Here is a 13,823-nt window from a genome sequence, read left to right on the forward strand (position 1 = left end):
CATACCTATGAACCTATGAAATTATCAACATGGGGATATGGCAGTTAAGCTTCATGAAGCCCAGTATGGCTTGATCTTGAAAATCAAACAATGAAGATAGAAACCTGGTTTCTGCATCTTAGTGGAAAATGTTTTTTCCCTGGAATAAAATTAATTCAAAAGCCACTTTTGGGAATCTGTATTTTTTGTTGCATTTCTTCACCTAAGAAGAGGATGTGTTTTAAAAAGGAAAGAGTACAAGGGCACATGTGATTTCCTAAAACTGAGAGACTCTGTAAGATGTCACATATAGATGTTACAATCAACCACCATGAATAGCAGCAATTGAATCAGAAAGGGCTAGTACAGTAAGAAACATCAATATTGTTATACTATGGGGTCACTTACAATGAGTTATTGTTATAAAGTACAATACAGTTCTGCCACTGCTAAATGAAGTAAGAAAACAACACATAGTACTACCTGATAAAATGAATTCCTCTGAACTGGCTAATCATATTTAATAGCTGCACATATAGATCATGCTGAAATATTAGTAGCCACCTTAATAAAATAAAAACAAAAGACCAAACCAAAAAGGCCGGGATCTATATAATTTATAAATAAATTATATAGTGCCTCGGCCTTGTTGGTTTGGTGTTTATCTTTCTGCTGTTGCAAACATCTCTAGTACAGCCTGTTAAAACCTAAAACCACAAACTCTTACCGTGTGTTCCTACATAAAAATCCCACACTGAAGTCTATGTCAACTCTGACAGTTCATATTTATTTATTTATAGTTATTGACCTGGTTAGTCCCAATATGCATGGTCTATTTTCAAGGAACAGCAGAATTGCTATTCAGAGTGTCCAAGAAATATCTGGCCAGGACACCATGGAGTATGTAATGTATTTGAAGATTTAATACAACCTATACTTTTGCTACAAGTACTATGGGATCTTTACAACTAGATGACATATCAGAAAGACAGGCACATGGGCCAACAGACAACACAATCATGAGTACAGCATCTCCTTTGTGCTACACTACAGCATCAGTACAGAAAAATAAATTCAGATACCTGGTATGGGTATACAACTTTGGGCCTTTTACTCTTTCTGTCATTAAAGGTGAGTTGTTAACATTTACACCATTGAAGTAGCAATAAAATATATATCTCTAAGGAAATTCTAGTCTTATAGTGTTGCTCTTTTAGCATTATGATATACTTAACTCCTTAATTCAAATGGCAGCAGAAGTTTGACATTTAGCATTCAGGAAAACTATGAAGTACGAGGAATGAAACAGGGAAGGTTAACTGTTCTTTTGGTAAGTTTGTCCGGGTTTGAACCCTGTTGGGCAAAACAAACAAAGGCAGTGTGAAGGAATGCATTTCATCATTTCATGCACTATAATGGAGGGGTATAGACATGCCAAAGGTCAGCTTTTGAGAAATATGGAATAAATACTGGTTGGGAACATTACTGTGAGAGTTGTAAAATACTTCAAGCTAAGAACAGAATTAAAAATAACACAAAACAAAGAGGGAGTCAGAAATTCTTAAAAACTGGGTAAGAGAAGCTAGTAGAAGAACTAATGAAGGAAATAGATCTATTTATAGAGCAATTCATATATAACAAAGGAACAAAACTAGATTAGTGATCACAGGGACCATAAGAGGCCTATCCATATACATATTTAAGGAGAATCAATTAAAAGTTATTCCCATCATTTACAAGTGCTTAACATTGCCTACCTTCTAAATCAAGCAGGAATATATGTGATAATAAATTTATGTCTACTTATCCACTCAAGACTAAACTTAAAGGCAGGCAAACTAATATGTTGCTTAACCTGTAGTGGTAATGTATTCCACCGGCTAGGAGTACATTGAGTTAGAAGCAAATCTCTGCTTGTTTATTTTTTGGTGTAAATTTATGTCCCTATTGTAGCTGTTGGAAGAGCTAAATCGTGAGAAGAAATAGGGGGTCAAGTAGGGCTGGTTCTTTCATGGCTTAAAACGTGAGACACAAGTTACCTTGGAGCAGCTGGTGGATCGCTGAACATAAGGAGAGCGGTAGATGTGCTAATCTATCGGGATGACTGTAAGACTTAAGGCCTTTACTTTTTTGAGGTAAAAGTAGTTCTAGCCTTGTGTTTATATCATATAATCGACAGCTTAGACTGTTGAATGTTTAAACACTGACACCTAAGCATCAAAACCTTACAATATCAAATGGTCACATATGCAAATTATTTCCTCAGGAAAGAATTCGCTAGGCCATCCATAAACAAAATAAACAAGAAAACCCAAACATAATGGGGGGCTGTGCCCCCCACACCCACCCTAACTAAATATACCAACACCAAGATCACTCTACATTGGGGAAAGGGCAAATCCCTGATACCGGCCAAGCTAATTCTTTCCTGAGGAAAGAATTTGCATATGTAGCCATTCGCTATTATAAACTTTTGACACTTGGATGTCGATGTTTCAATATTCGACAATCTAAGCTGTTGATTATGTAATAGGAACCTGAAGCCTTACGTAACTTAATGTAGAAGTACTGAATGATATACAAGGTCAGAACATTACTCCTGTAACACTGAAGTTACAGTGGCTATCAAAATAAGCAGCACAGAAGAAACATAGAAAAGAACTAAATGCAAGAATAAAAAAGGAAGAGAAATAGCTAAAATACAAAGTACAATGAGTCAATACCTGATAACAAGAAGGAATAAAGAGGATACTAAGAAACAGATGCAAAGCAAGTCTTTATCTACGGTGTTAAGGGAACAGTAAAGCTAAATGCACAGTAAATTTAGAGATCAGTACATTCAAATTAAACTAAACAATCTGCAAAAGGATAAGTAATATACGGTATCAAGGATTCAAGGTCGTACGGAAAGCCAAACTGATACAGAAAACAAACGCAAAGGGTAAGAGCCTATGACATTGGAATAGAAACACGCAATCTAAAGTTCAAAATGTCTTTAGGCACAAGCCTGTAGCCACAGAAAGAATGCCTGAAAATCAAATAAAGTGTGAGACTCAAATCATTGACAGCTTCATGGACCAAACATCACTAGCAATGGAAAAAAATCACAAGATATAAGGCAGACATGAAGAGTAAATAAGAAACATGATTAATTTCTTTGGATCATGATAAAGGAACATTAAAAGAGAGAAGAAGGTATTGAATCAGTAAAATAATAAAAAAAAATGTCACAAGAAGAATTCTATGCATGGTTGGATCTCACAAATTACATTATTTTCAACAAATTAAAAAAAAATCAAGTTGGGTGGAAGATTTCCTTGAATTGACAGTAAAACTACTAAGATGAAATACATAAATGTTTGAATCAATAACATATGGAGAAATCATGAGACTACAGTCCAGATTAATCTGCAGTAAAATTACCTTAGAGGGATAATATATATTCCCTGATAGCAGATTTCATTGAAGGAAGTTACCACCAAAGGAAAACAAGCAAATCTGGCTTTATGTTTTTGCTGAGAACATCCATTCGATGTATGTGCACTGTACTTTTGTATTAAGCTTAGTAGGCTTTTCTGTTTTGAACTTATCACGTTTAGTGATTTCTTGCATGTTTGTAATGCAGCTGCAGCTCAATACATTTTTGATGGAGTGCAATGCTGTAGCGGGTGAGCAGGATGTATTTTTGATGTGTAGGTGGCCTTTGCCCTTTCTACATGGTTACACACTTAAGGAGTTAGTATATTTAACTATGGGGTGTTGGGACTTAAATTCATTCAATACAATGCTTTGGGTTTGGTCTGCCACTGGTCTTGTAACAAGATTCTAATATTAGTGGGAAATCAATAAAGCAGTTTAAAATAATTCAGCTGTAGAAATGTATTCTTCAATGCACTAAGCTCAAAGTACACATTTTTCACACATTAAATGATTGTTTTTTGCAACAAACTGAAATATTTCTTAACAATATGCAGCAAATTTTCCTCTATCTAGAGTGTATAGGAAAGCATTATCATAGGTTCATAGGTAGGTACTAGGCTATTGGCCCTAGGGCCTATATAAGCCTAGCCGAAAAGGTACCCTGGCTTTCACCACCCAAGAAAATTATTTTCCTGTGCCCCTGTCGAGCAGAGCCAAAGAAGTGATCCCCAGAGTGAATTTCCTATCTCCCATCCAATCATCAAGATTTTTCTTGAAGAGTGCTAATGAGAAACTTTGTTTGATATAGATAGGTAGTTTGTTCCAGAGTATGGGGAGTCTCTGGGACAGGAAACTATCCCTCCAGCATGTTCTGTTTATTGTGGTGACAAGGTTTAGGTCCCTAGAGCATGTAGCTCGGAGGGATTGGGATTTCTTTAAGTGGAGCACATCTAACAGCTCTGGGTTTGACATAGCTTTGTATGTTAGGCAGAGATCACCTCTGAGTAGGCGATACGCAACGTAGTAAATCTGGAGTTTTTTTAGATGGTCTGCGTAAGCCATCTGTTTCAAGCTGGTAATCCTCTTTGTGAGGTATTTCTGCAGCCTTTCCAGTTACTGTAGCTGTCTTCTCTTATCAGTTTACTGCACAGGTATTTAAGAATTTCATAATTGTTGAGAACTAAGCAAAATAAATAAATCACACATACACATAGATTATAACAATTTCCTGAAAGGGAACCTCAGTTTCCAAGTGACTTAAAGCCATATACTACAGTTATTATTTGTGCGTAGGCATAGTATATACAAGCTTAGAATATATACGTGGGTTGTTCTAAAGTATGTGAAACTGTTTGATGTCAAATATAGAAATCTACTGAGAAGTCAACCTTCTTATCAGAATGTGTGTACTACAAATGTACAAAGCACACTGTGGTAAAAAGTAGACTCTTTTCCAAATACTTCAGAGAACTTAAATCCTTCCGTATAAGCACCTTCTGTACCTATAACACTTTTTTGTGCATCCAGTTTAACAACAGTGCTATTATGGTTCTGCATATTTTGCATTAGATAACTGTAGTATTTGCTAACATAATGATTTCACATTGATTAAATCTATTCTACTTCTGTTCAAAACTCAAACAGACATCATATGCATGGCCTGGCCATACAAGTGAGTTAGAATAGTCACACAACGGTGTAACAAGAACTCACTATTTTTTACACATCAGGCATCTTTACAAATTATAACAGGATCTTCTTCTTCTTTCGGCTTTTTTCCCAGTTAGGGGTCGCCACAGCAGATCATCTGAATGCTCATGATTGGCAGTGGAGTTTTACGGTGTTGAGTTGCCAGCCTGGCACCCAACTTTCCACAGAAGGCACACACACGCACACCCTCACACCTAGGGCCAATTTAGAGTGTCCAATTCACCTACTGCATGTCTTTGGGATTTTGGAGGAAACCAGAGCACCCAGAGCAAACCCACGCGACCACAGGGAGGATATGCAGACTCCGCACAGAAGGCACCTCAGCCAAGAATCGAACCGGAGAACCTCTTGCTGTGAGGCGGCAATGCTAACCGCTGCACCACCGTGGCCGCCCATCATCATAACAGGATAATCTCATTTAATTTTATGCATCAATCAGCTTTATAGACTAAAGGACAATGGAGGAATATATTCAGAATTGCTACATATCACATATTGCACCTTTTTAGTTTAATGGTATAATTTTTCCCACCACAGTTGTCTGCCATTATTAGTGCCTTGCTCCTCCCTACCTAACACCTTCCTGACTTTCTCTTCAAAACAGGGCCATGTCCCCTCCTCTTTAGAAAAGGAAAATCCTTAGTGCATATTTTAAGGGGGCATCTTAGAACTATGTCAACCTGATGGCAGTAAAGTGATTTTTTTGGCTACATTACCCAGTAACCAATCAATTCTTCATGTGCATTGCATATGCAGATGCTTCAGGACTAGTCTGCTTGGTCTCCACCAATCACAGATAGTCCTTTGGCTGAAACTCTGCCCCTCTCCAGGGATAGGAAAACTTGAAAAATACCACTCATCCCTATCTCTGCAGCTCACTTGTCAGAAATGGGCTTGCTAATAAGCCTAGGTTGCTTGTCTTGCAATTAAGGAGCTATCCCTCTACATTACTAAGTTGACAGTGGTATAATTTTTAACATACCAAAATAAAGGTACTATTCCATAACCACAGCATTTAAGATGTGGTCACTCAACTGATCAGCTGAGGAATTTACAAAAGTACGAATTAAGCCTTACTTTTGTTCCAAGTAAAAATGAAAAGGAGCAAATAACAGACACTGGAGTACAGTGGTACATGTGGTTACATGGCATGGCATTGACTAGACTTTAAAAAAAAGCACTTTTGTCAGATGTGCATTCTAACTTTATCGAATGACACCTGTTTGATTCTGAGCATAAATTACTGTCAGCATTTTTTTTTGTTCTCATTGTTTATAATTATACAATACAAATTCTGGACAGCAAAATACTTAACTTGTATGCATGGCAGTGCTAAACAGTTTTGTATACTACAGGTTAGAAGACTTTTGCATAATACATGATACTTCACAGACAGCCATTCACATTGAAAAAGTATTTGACAACCTATTAAAACATATACGCAAAGAACAGCAATAGCATATAATCCCAAGGCAGCCTACAAATTAATGACATATATGAAAACTCACTGCTCTTGATTATTATGCAGAAAAACAAAAAAATGGGCTACGTTAAAAGAGGCTGTCTTCAGGGAGCTACAGATTCCTAGAAGAAAAAATATGTATGTGACATACAAAGATAAAGGAAGAGGAAAGAGTGTCAATACGATCTCCATTTTAAAATAATGCAGGTCTAATGCACAAATAACTTCAATAAACAATACGGTACTTTTCCATTAAACCCCTACCACCTTGTGCTGCTATGTTTAGATTGTCTGGTATCAAGAGATGTGGGCCAGCCTTAAGTAACTGTGAGCCAGCAAGCATTATTTGTAATACAATATCTATTTCCCCAAATGATATATGACATGTGTGTTATCTTTCTTTAAAAAAAGACAGCAAGTACACCGGCTAAAGAGGAAAACCTGTACAGAAATACTGTCTGTGAAATCCCCCTTCAGATAACCTTACAACTTTTATGTTGTTTTGAAACTAACTTCAGGTTAGTTAAAATACTTTCCTTTTCAGTTTGTTTGTCGCGCTGATTAGGTACACTGCTGCGTCCTGAGATTTGTAACCAATTATTTAGGCAGGTATATTAGGAATTTTCAATTATTCGTTAGTATTTAAAACATCGTGCTCATCTCTTGTATTGTGTATTCCTTTTATATTACTTAGTAGTAGTACTATTATGTTTACCGTTTATTGTGAACAAAAGCTTTGCTATACGAGTTACATGAATGTTTCCATAAGTACTACCAGTCTTTATACTGTGGGTATTTACTTGTGAGTTATGTTAGCCTGCCTTCAGCATTTAATTTTGCTAAAGAACTTGAAAGGTATTTGCTGTTTGCCATTTCTTGTGTATGTCGTGTGCCTGTAGAGTGGTTGAGATCAAACGTAATATTAAAAAGCATGCTTAGTGTGCCAAGAGTGGGGTGAAGTAAAATCGGTGACAGGGGGATTGCATTTATTTCTTCATCTAATATGACAAGCCTCATTTGTGAGATCAGAAGCCATCGCCGGGTATGAGTTATGGAAGATGCAACTATCAAGTACAGGCAGAAAAAGGAATGTGGTCTTCTGACTAAGTCTTGGGTTACACCTAAGGCAGGCAACATTGGAAGAGCATCTAAAAACGTAAGATTATAATGCTTCCCCTTAATTTTAACATCTTATTAGTTTAACAGTGTTGCACTTAAAATGCTATATATTTCTACATAATTTTTAATTATTACATATTATTAGTTTCAAGTTACTTTGGGCAGCCATGGTGGTGCAGTGGTTAGTGTTGCCGCCTCACAGCAAGAGGTCCTCCGGTTCTATCCTCGGCTAGGGTGCCTTCTGTGCAGAGTCTGCATGTCCTCATTGTGGTTGTGTGGGTTTCTTCCAGGTGCTCCAGTTTCCTCCCACATCCCAAAGATATGCTGTCTAAATTGCCCTAGGTGTGAGTGTGTGTGTGTGTGTGTGTGTGTGTGTGTGTGTGTGTGTGTGTGTGTGTGTGTGTGTGTGTGTGTGTATGTCATCTGTGGAAGGTTGGGTGCTGGGTTGGCAACTCGACACCGTAAAACTCCACTGCCAGTCATAAGCGGACGGGTGATCCACTGTGGCGACCCCTAACTGGGAAAAAGCCAAAAGAAGAAGATTAGCTTCAAGTTACTTTGCAGATCAGTTACTCATCGGATGCATTTTACCATTGAAGATAAATATCTGTGGCAAACAAGTATTTAATTTGGTACTTTTATGTTACTGCCAAAACACAGCAGCGCAAAGTGGTAGGGGTTTAATGGAAAAGTACCAACAGTACAGATATCCTGTGGTGTGACCCTAAACCAAAATCCCATAATGAACATACCAAAAGGAATACTGGACTTCTATAAAAATCATTTAGCGCTTCTGTCTCATTATTCAAAACTCCATTAAGAATGAAGAAATACTCATCACTAGTCATTCCATCCAATGGAGCTCTGGAAGTCTGCACTGTAACTTCCAATGGGCGGAGCCTATACTTTTTTATAGACTCAAATTATGTTCTTACATTTAAAACAAATGTTCATATCTCTGGAACCATAAGGATTACTAAAGAAGTGCAAATGGCAGACTCTTCAGCACATAACATTTTATAGTGGCAATATTTTTTAGGTTCTAGGTCATAAACTGGATTCAGTCAACACAGTAACTATTGTTAACAATATTTTGTGAACATCTTACAATATCTCAGCACCCACGCAAATAACACGTACTGTCAGGAGTATTTTGTTCATCCAACTGAGAGCTTTCATATGAGGCTAAGCAGTTCTGTATGCGCTACTTGATTGTTGAGATATTTAGAAAAACATCCAATTTATGACAGAAAAAATAAATATTATATTCACAACAATTAATATGGGCGGCCGCGGTGGTGCAGCGTTTAGCATTGCCACCTCACAGCAAGAGGTTCTCTGGATCGATCCTCGGCTGGGGTGCCTTCAGTGTGGAGTCTGCATGTCCTCCCTGTGGTCGCATGGGTTTCCTCCCACATCCCAAAGACATGCTGCAAGTGGATTGGACACTATAAATTGGCCCTAGGTGTGAGTGCGTGTGTGTGTGTGTGTGTGCCTTCTGTGGAAGGTTGGGTGCCGGGCTGGCAACTTGGCACTATAAAACTCCACTGACAATCATGAGCAGACAGGTGATCCACTGTGGCATCCCCTAACTGGGAAAAGCCAAAAGAAGAAGAAGATTCACAACAATTAATATATGTTTACCTGCACTAGTCAAAAGTCAAATATCAATACAGTTGTATTTGCCACTGTGTAAAATTCAAAATGAAATATTTTATACATTGTATGTTGCAAGGTTTTGGAGTTATTAATGCAAATATGAACAAGCAATATTGGATGCCTAGAGGTGTCAATAGGATGTAACTACAGAAGCACCTAGAGGTGCCACTCGGCTGTAAAGAATTAATATACAATTGTGTACTAAGATAAAATCTGACCAATCAAAGCCTGAATAACATTCATTCATAGTTCAAGGAACTATACACATTTAAACCCATACTGCTTTTTTAATACACCAGTTTAGAATTGAATTGCCATCCTTAATTGCATGCAGTTCATTTTTAGTCACTCAAACAAGAACTTGCTGTAACATGCAGCTTCAGTTGCCTGTGCATCTCCATGATCTCAAGAAGAGTCTCTATCTCACTTCCAGTGCATCCAAGGTAATACCTTAATAAAACAATGATGTCCATAAATCCTCTGTGATAATCTAGAAGACATCTTACCTGTACTGTACACCTTGTAGCTTTCACATGTAGCTAATGACATTGCATGACTACTGTTACACTCCAAGTATGCTTCAGCTTCTATCATTGTCTAGTAACTGAGACAATTTCACGTAAGGACTGACATGAAAGAAATGATAGTGCTTACACAAGTCGCAGGTTTGGGTTCCATTGAGCTTCTGTGTATGCAAAATGACATGGTTTTACTTCAAAACAAGCCGCCAAATTTTCTTTTTATATGTAAACTGGTGGGCAGGGGCAGTACCCATATTTTGGTATAACTCCATGTTACCCTTCATTCTAGGGCTTTGAATATGGCCTATGTGGCTCAACCTTAAATAGTGGCTTGGTGGATTGACAGCACAGGCAGTGAAGGGTGGGCATACCCATCCTGGGTGGGATACAGGACATATGCTTTGTCTGAATTTCTTAGTGGAGATCGAGGAACCACCTGTGCAGTGCTACCTAAGAATGAGTGAAGCATCCTGATGACATCCCCATTGTGGAGGTGGAGAACATCACTTATGCCTATCACATGTCCCACCCTAGGGGGTTGCTGGGAATGTGTAATTTGAGGAGGGAAACCATTCCCCCTGCCGAAGAGTGATGCTGCTTCTGGATCTTCATGCTCCTTGCAGGTCTCAGTAGAGGTGAAGCAGGTCTCAAAGACCCAATTGGCAAGGAGAGAATCTGGGGTCAGCTGATGGTTAGCTGTGAACAGCCAAAACGAGAAGCAAAAACAAAAGAAAAAAACATGTAAACTCTTAGTTACCATGTAAAACTGCAATCAATAACGTATCGAATATTGGAGGAATAACAGCTGTTCTGTAAGGAGAATCTAGGACTAAAATTGCCACCCATTGCATTAATGTTCTCCTACCCATTGCATTAATGTTCACCATCACTCATCACAAAATAGGTGTACACACAGTATCTCTTTTTGTGTTAAGATCAGAAAAAAATCATCAACCTTATTGTGTTTGTAATCACTATCCAAAAGCAAAGGAACAACTTGTTATCAGAAATCATCATGGATAACCTGATGGCTTGGCCCTTAAACAGAACTGGGATGTCCACTATGGGCATGTAGACAGATCTTACTGAAACAGGCCTTGCTGATATCTCTGTCCATATAAATTGTCACAAAATGTGCACTGTCTCATGACAGTTTACTTGCTAAAATAAAAGATGATGTTATATAGTTCAAACACTTTGAACAGAAACTTTGGTCCTATGTAATGAACTAAAAATATGTTGCTCACCCCAATTATCTAACAATACCTTTGTAAATAACGATGTCACTGCTGCACCCCTAAACCAGTTACAATACCATTGTTAAAACAAAAGTAGTGGTTAGAAAGTACTAAGTCCAATTGTTCACACTAATAGGTCCATAAGAGTTGTTATCAAAATGGTAATTCCTATTTCTGCACCGACATTTTGGGGTATGACTGTGTATGGCTTTCTTCAGTAACTCCAAAAATGCCGTGAATTGCTTAAATAAGATTTTGTCATTTGAATCGAAATAATAAGTAATTGTTTATTCAAGTTGTCTAACAGTTCTGTGTTTGAATGAGCTGCAGGAATAATTGTGGATTAACAAATGACTTATGAATCTTGGAAATAGTCCCCCCACCCCCCCCCCCCCCAAAAAAAAAAAAAGAAAAAGAATTATTGGCACTGTGGCATTTTCAGCATAAAGAAAATCATATAAACCCAAAGAAATAAGGTTTGTGTAGCAGAGCTGTAGTAGTTCACTTCCAGGTACAGGATGTGATCCCTAGAAGTGGTATTCTAAAAGATACATTTTAGAACTGTACAGTTTGTTAAAATGTGCTGAGTATTTATTACAAGGAGGTGGTGACATTGTTTCATATCAACACAGCTTACTATCAAATATAGTACATTAGTAGAGCTGATGTATGGTGATTACTATCACAATGACCTGACCTTCATTAAAATAGAACAAGTATGGTTCAGCTGATGGACAGAGTATTATCAAACCATCAACATCCATTGGTGAGCATGTTTCAGTACTGAGCAATGCAGGCATGATGCAGTATATCCCTCTAACAACGGGAGGAAATGTTGTGGCTAGTGTACTTTTTACCTGTTATCCGCTTCAAAAATAAGAAAATGACACTCGGGCATACTGAGATACAGTGGATTTTGGGACAAAGTACAGACAGACAGAGTGTTCAGGAAGATGGACAATGTGTCTAACCTGCGTCCTGTTCAGCAGAGCTGGTCATCAGGTATCTTTGCTTCATAGATACACTGTTAGTGAGGATACATAATAGGCAGGAAGGGTCAGGTCTCCATCTATCAACAGAATATATGTGACTACAAGTCTCAGTGGGGTAAACCTCTGACTTACTCTTACCCTGGGTGTGTGTGTGTATGTGTGTGTGTGGGGGGGGGGGGTGAGCAATTCCTGGATGAAGGAAATGACATGCCAAAGAGAGTGGTGCATGGTATATAGTACACTGGGCCAAGGATATGTTCATGGAACTCCCAGACCTTGTTAGTAAGTTTGTGCAGTGTATAAGGGACACCATTATAGGCCCTTATGTGTGTGAATGTAGCCATTATACATGGAGTTATGGTCTCAACAGCAGAAACTATAAGTGCTGTCTCTGATGGCATTCCAAGAGTTACAGACCCAACAGTAGAAGCTCTAATGGCTGTCTCAATGATGCCCTCCCAAGACTATTTCCTTCCAAGTGGAAGAAGGTACTGGGGTCACGGGAAGGCTAACAATTGATTACCTGTCAACTGGGTGAAACAGAATTAAGAAAAAAATGTGTGTCATGTTGAACAGTTCCCCCCTAACTCAATTCAAATGCAAATTGGACAACTGGATGTGGAACAGGAAATTCATCCTTGGTTTGGCACCTATGTTTCTACTGGACATGGCAGCTGGTAAATGGTTCAACTCCCAAGCTCCTGGTTATACTTATCAAGGGAAACAGAACTTGTCAGAGATTTGGAATGCACGGCTAGGCTTAAAAAGGCCCTTGTGGTCATTAGCCTAGTAAACACCTATTAACCTGTGAATCTAGAAGAACAATGAATAGCAGAAAAGAGACATAGCTGTGCCAGAAGATTAGAGTAATCAGTATAAATAATTATTGGCGCACGTACATGTGTGTGGGGTATGTGTGTGTGTGTGTGTGTGTGTGTGTGTGTGTGTGTGTGTGTGTGTGTGTGTGTGTGTGTGTGTCTGTGTCAGGGAGGCTGGACCAGTCAAGATGATCAAAATTATGAATTAGAATGCAGGTGGGGGACAGCATCAATTATAAAACATTAGCAACACTTGGGCATAATGATGTAATGCAAACAAGGCACAATTTGATGGTAGGAGAGAGAGAGAGAGAGAGAGAGAGAGAGAGAGAGAAAACAAAAATAAAAAGTATGGAAGTATTATTTGAGAACTGAAAGCAAAACAGCAATATTGATGGTGGGAGTTTACATCAGGAGTAAAAAGGAAAGAAGATGGTAAAGATCAGCTGAGAAGGAGACAACAGTTAGAGGGGTGGAAGCAAAGGAAGGAGCTCTATCAGAGAATATGTAGGACAGTGCCATCAAAACAGGGACATAGATGATATCAGAAGAAGCTGTAGAATAAGGACCTGGGGAGGTGCGGTAATAAGAGAGACAGGAGAGAAAGAGTTATCCTGGTCCTGATTACGAAAGACACGGGAAATCTTCAGATGCTAGACCCATTCGAGTTCAGTTTCTTCAAGGGCAGGTCATGCCTACTACGCTTGTTGGACTTCTTCAAGAAGGTCACTACAGCCATGGACAAGAGCAAAACAGTAGATACTGCCCACCTTGACCTGGCAAAGGCATTTGACACAATACCTCACTCAAGTGTTATAGACAAACTCACAAATTTATAGGATAGGCAGCCAAATGGCTGAGAGATAAGACACATGAAATTAGGGTGGGGAAATCTGCCTCCACTA

At 38.5% G+C, this 13,823-nt stretch overlaps 1 protein-coding gene across 2 annotated transcripts in view; it reads right to left on the reverse strand.

Moving 5' to 3' along the window:
- NR5A2 (nuclear receptor subfamily 5 group A member 2) overlaps positions 1-13,823 on the reverse strand; it is a 672,306-nt gene that overhangs the window by 149,105 nt on the left and 509,378 nt on the right. The gene's annotated exons all lie outside the window — the stretch shown is intronic.

This window comes from Protopterus annectens, chromosome 8.part0, assembly GCF_019279795.1.
Source record: "Protopterus annectens isolate FY-2018-M chromosome 8.part0, PAN1.0, whole genome shotgun sequence".
NCBI classification, from domain to species: Eukaryota; Metazoa; Chordata; order Ceratodontiformes; family Protopteridae; genus Protopterus; species Protopterus annectens.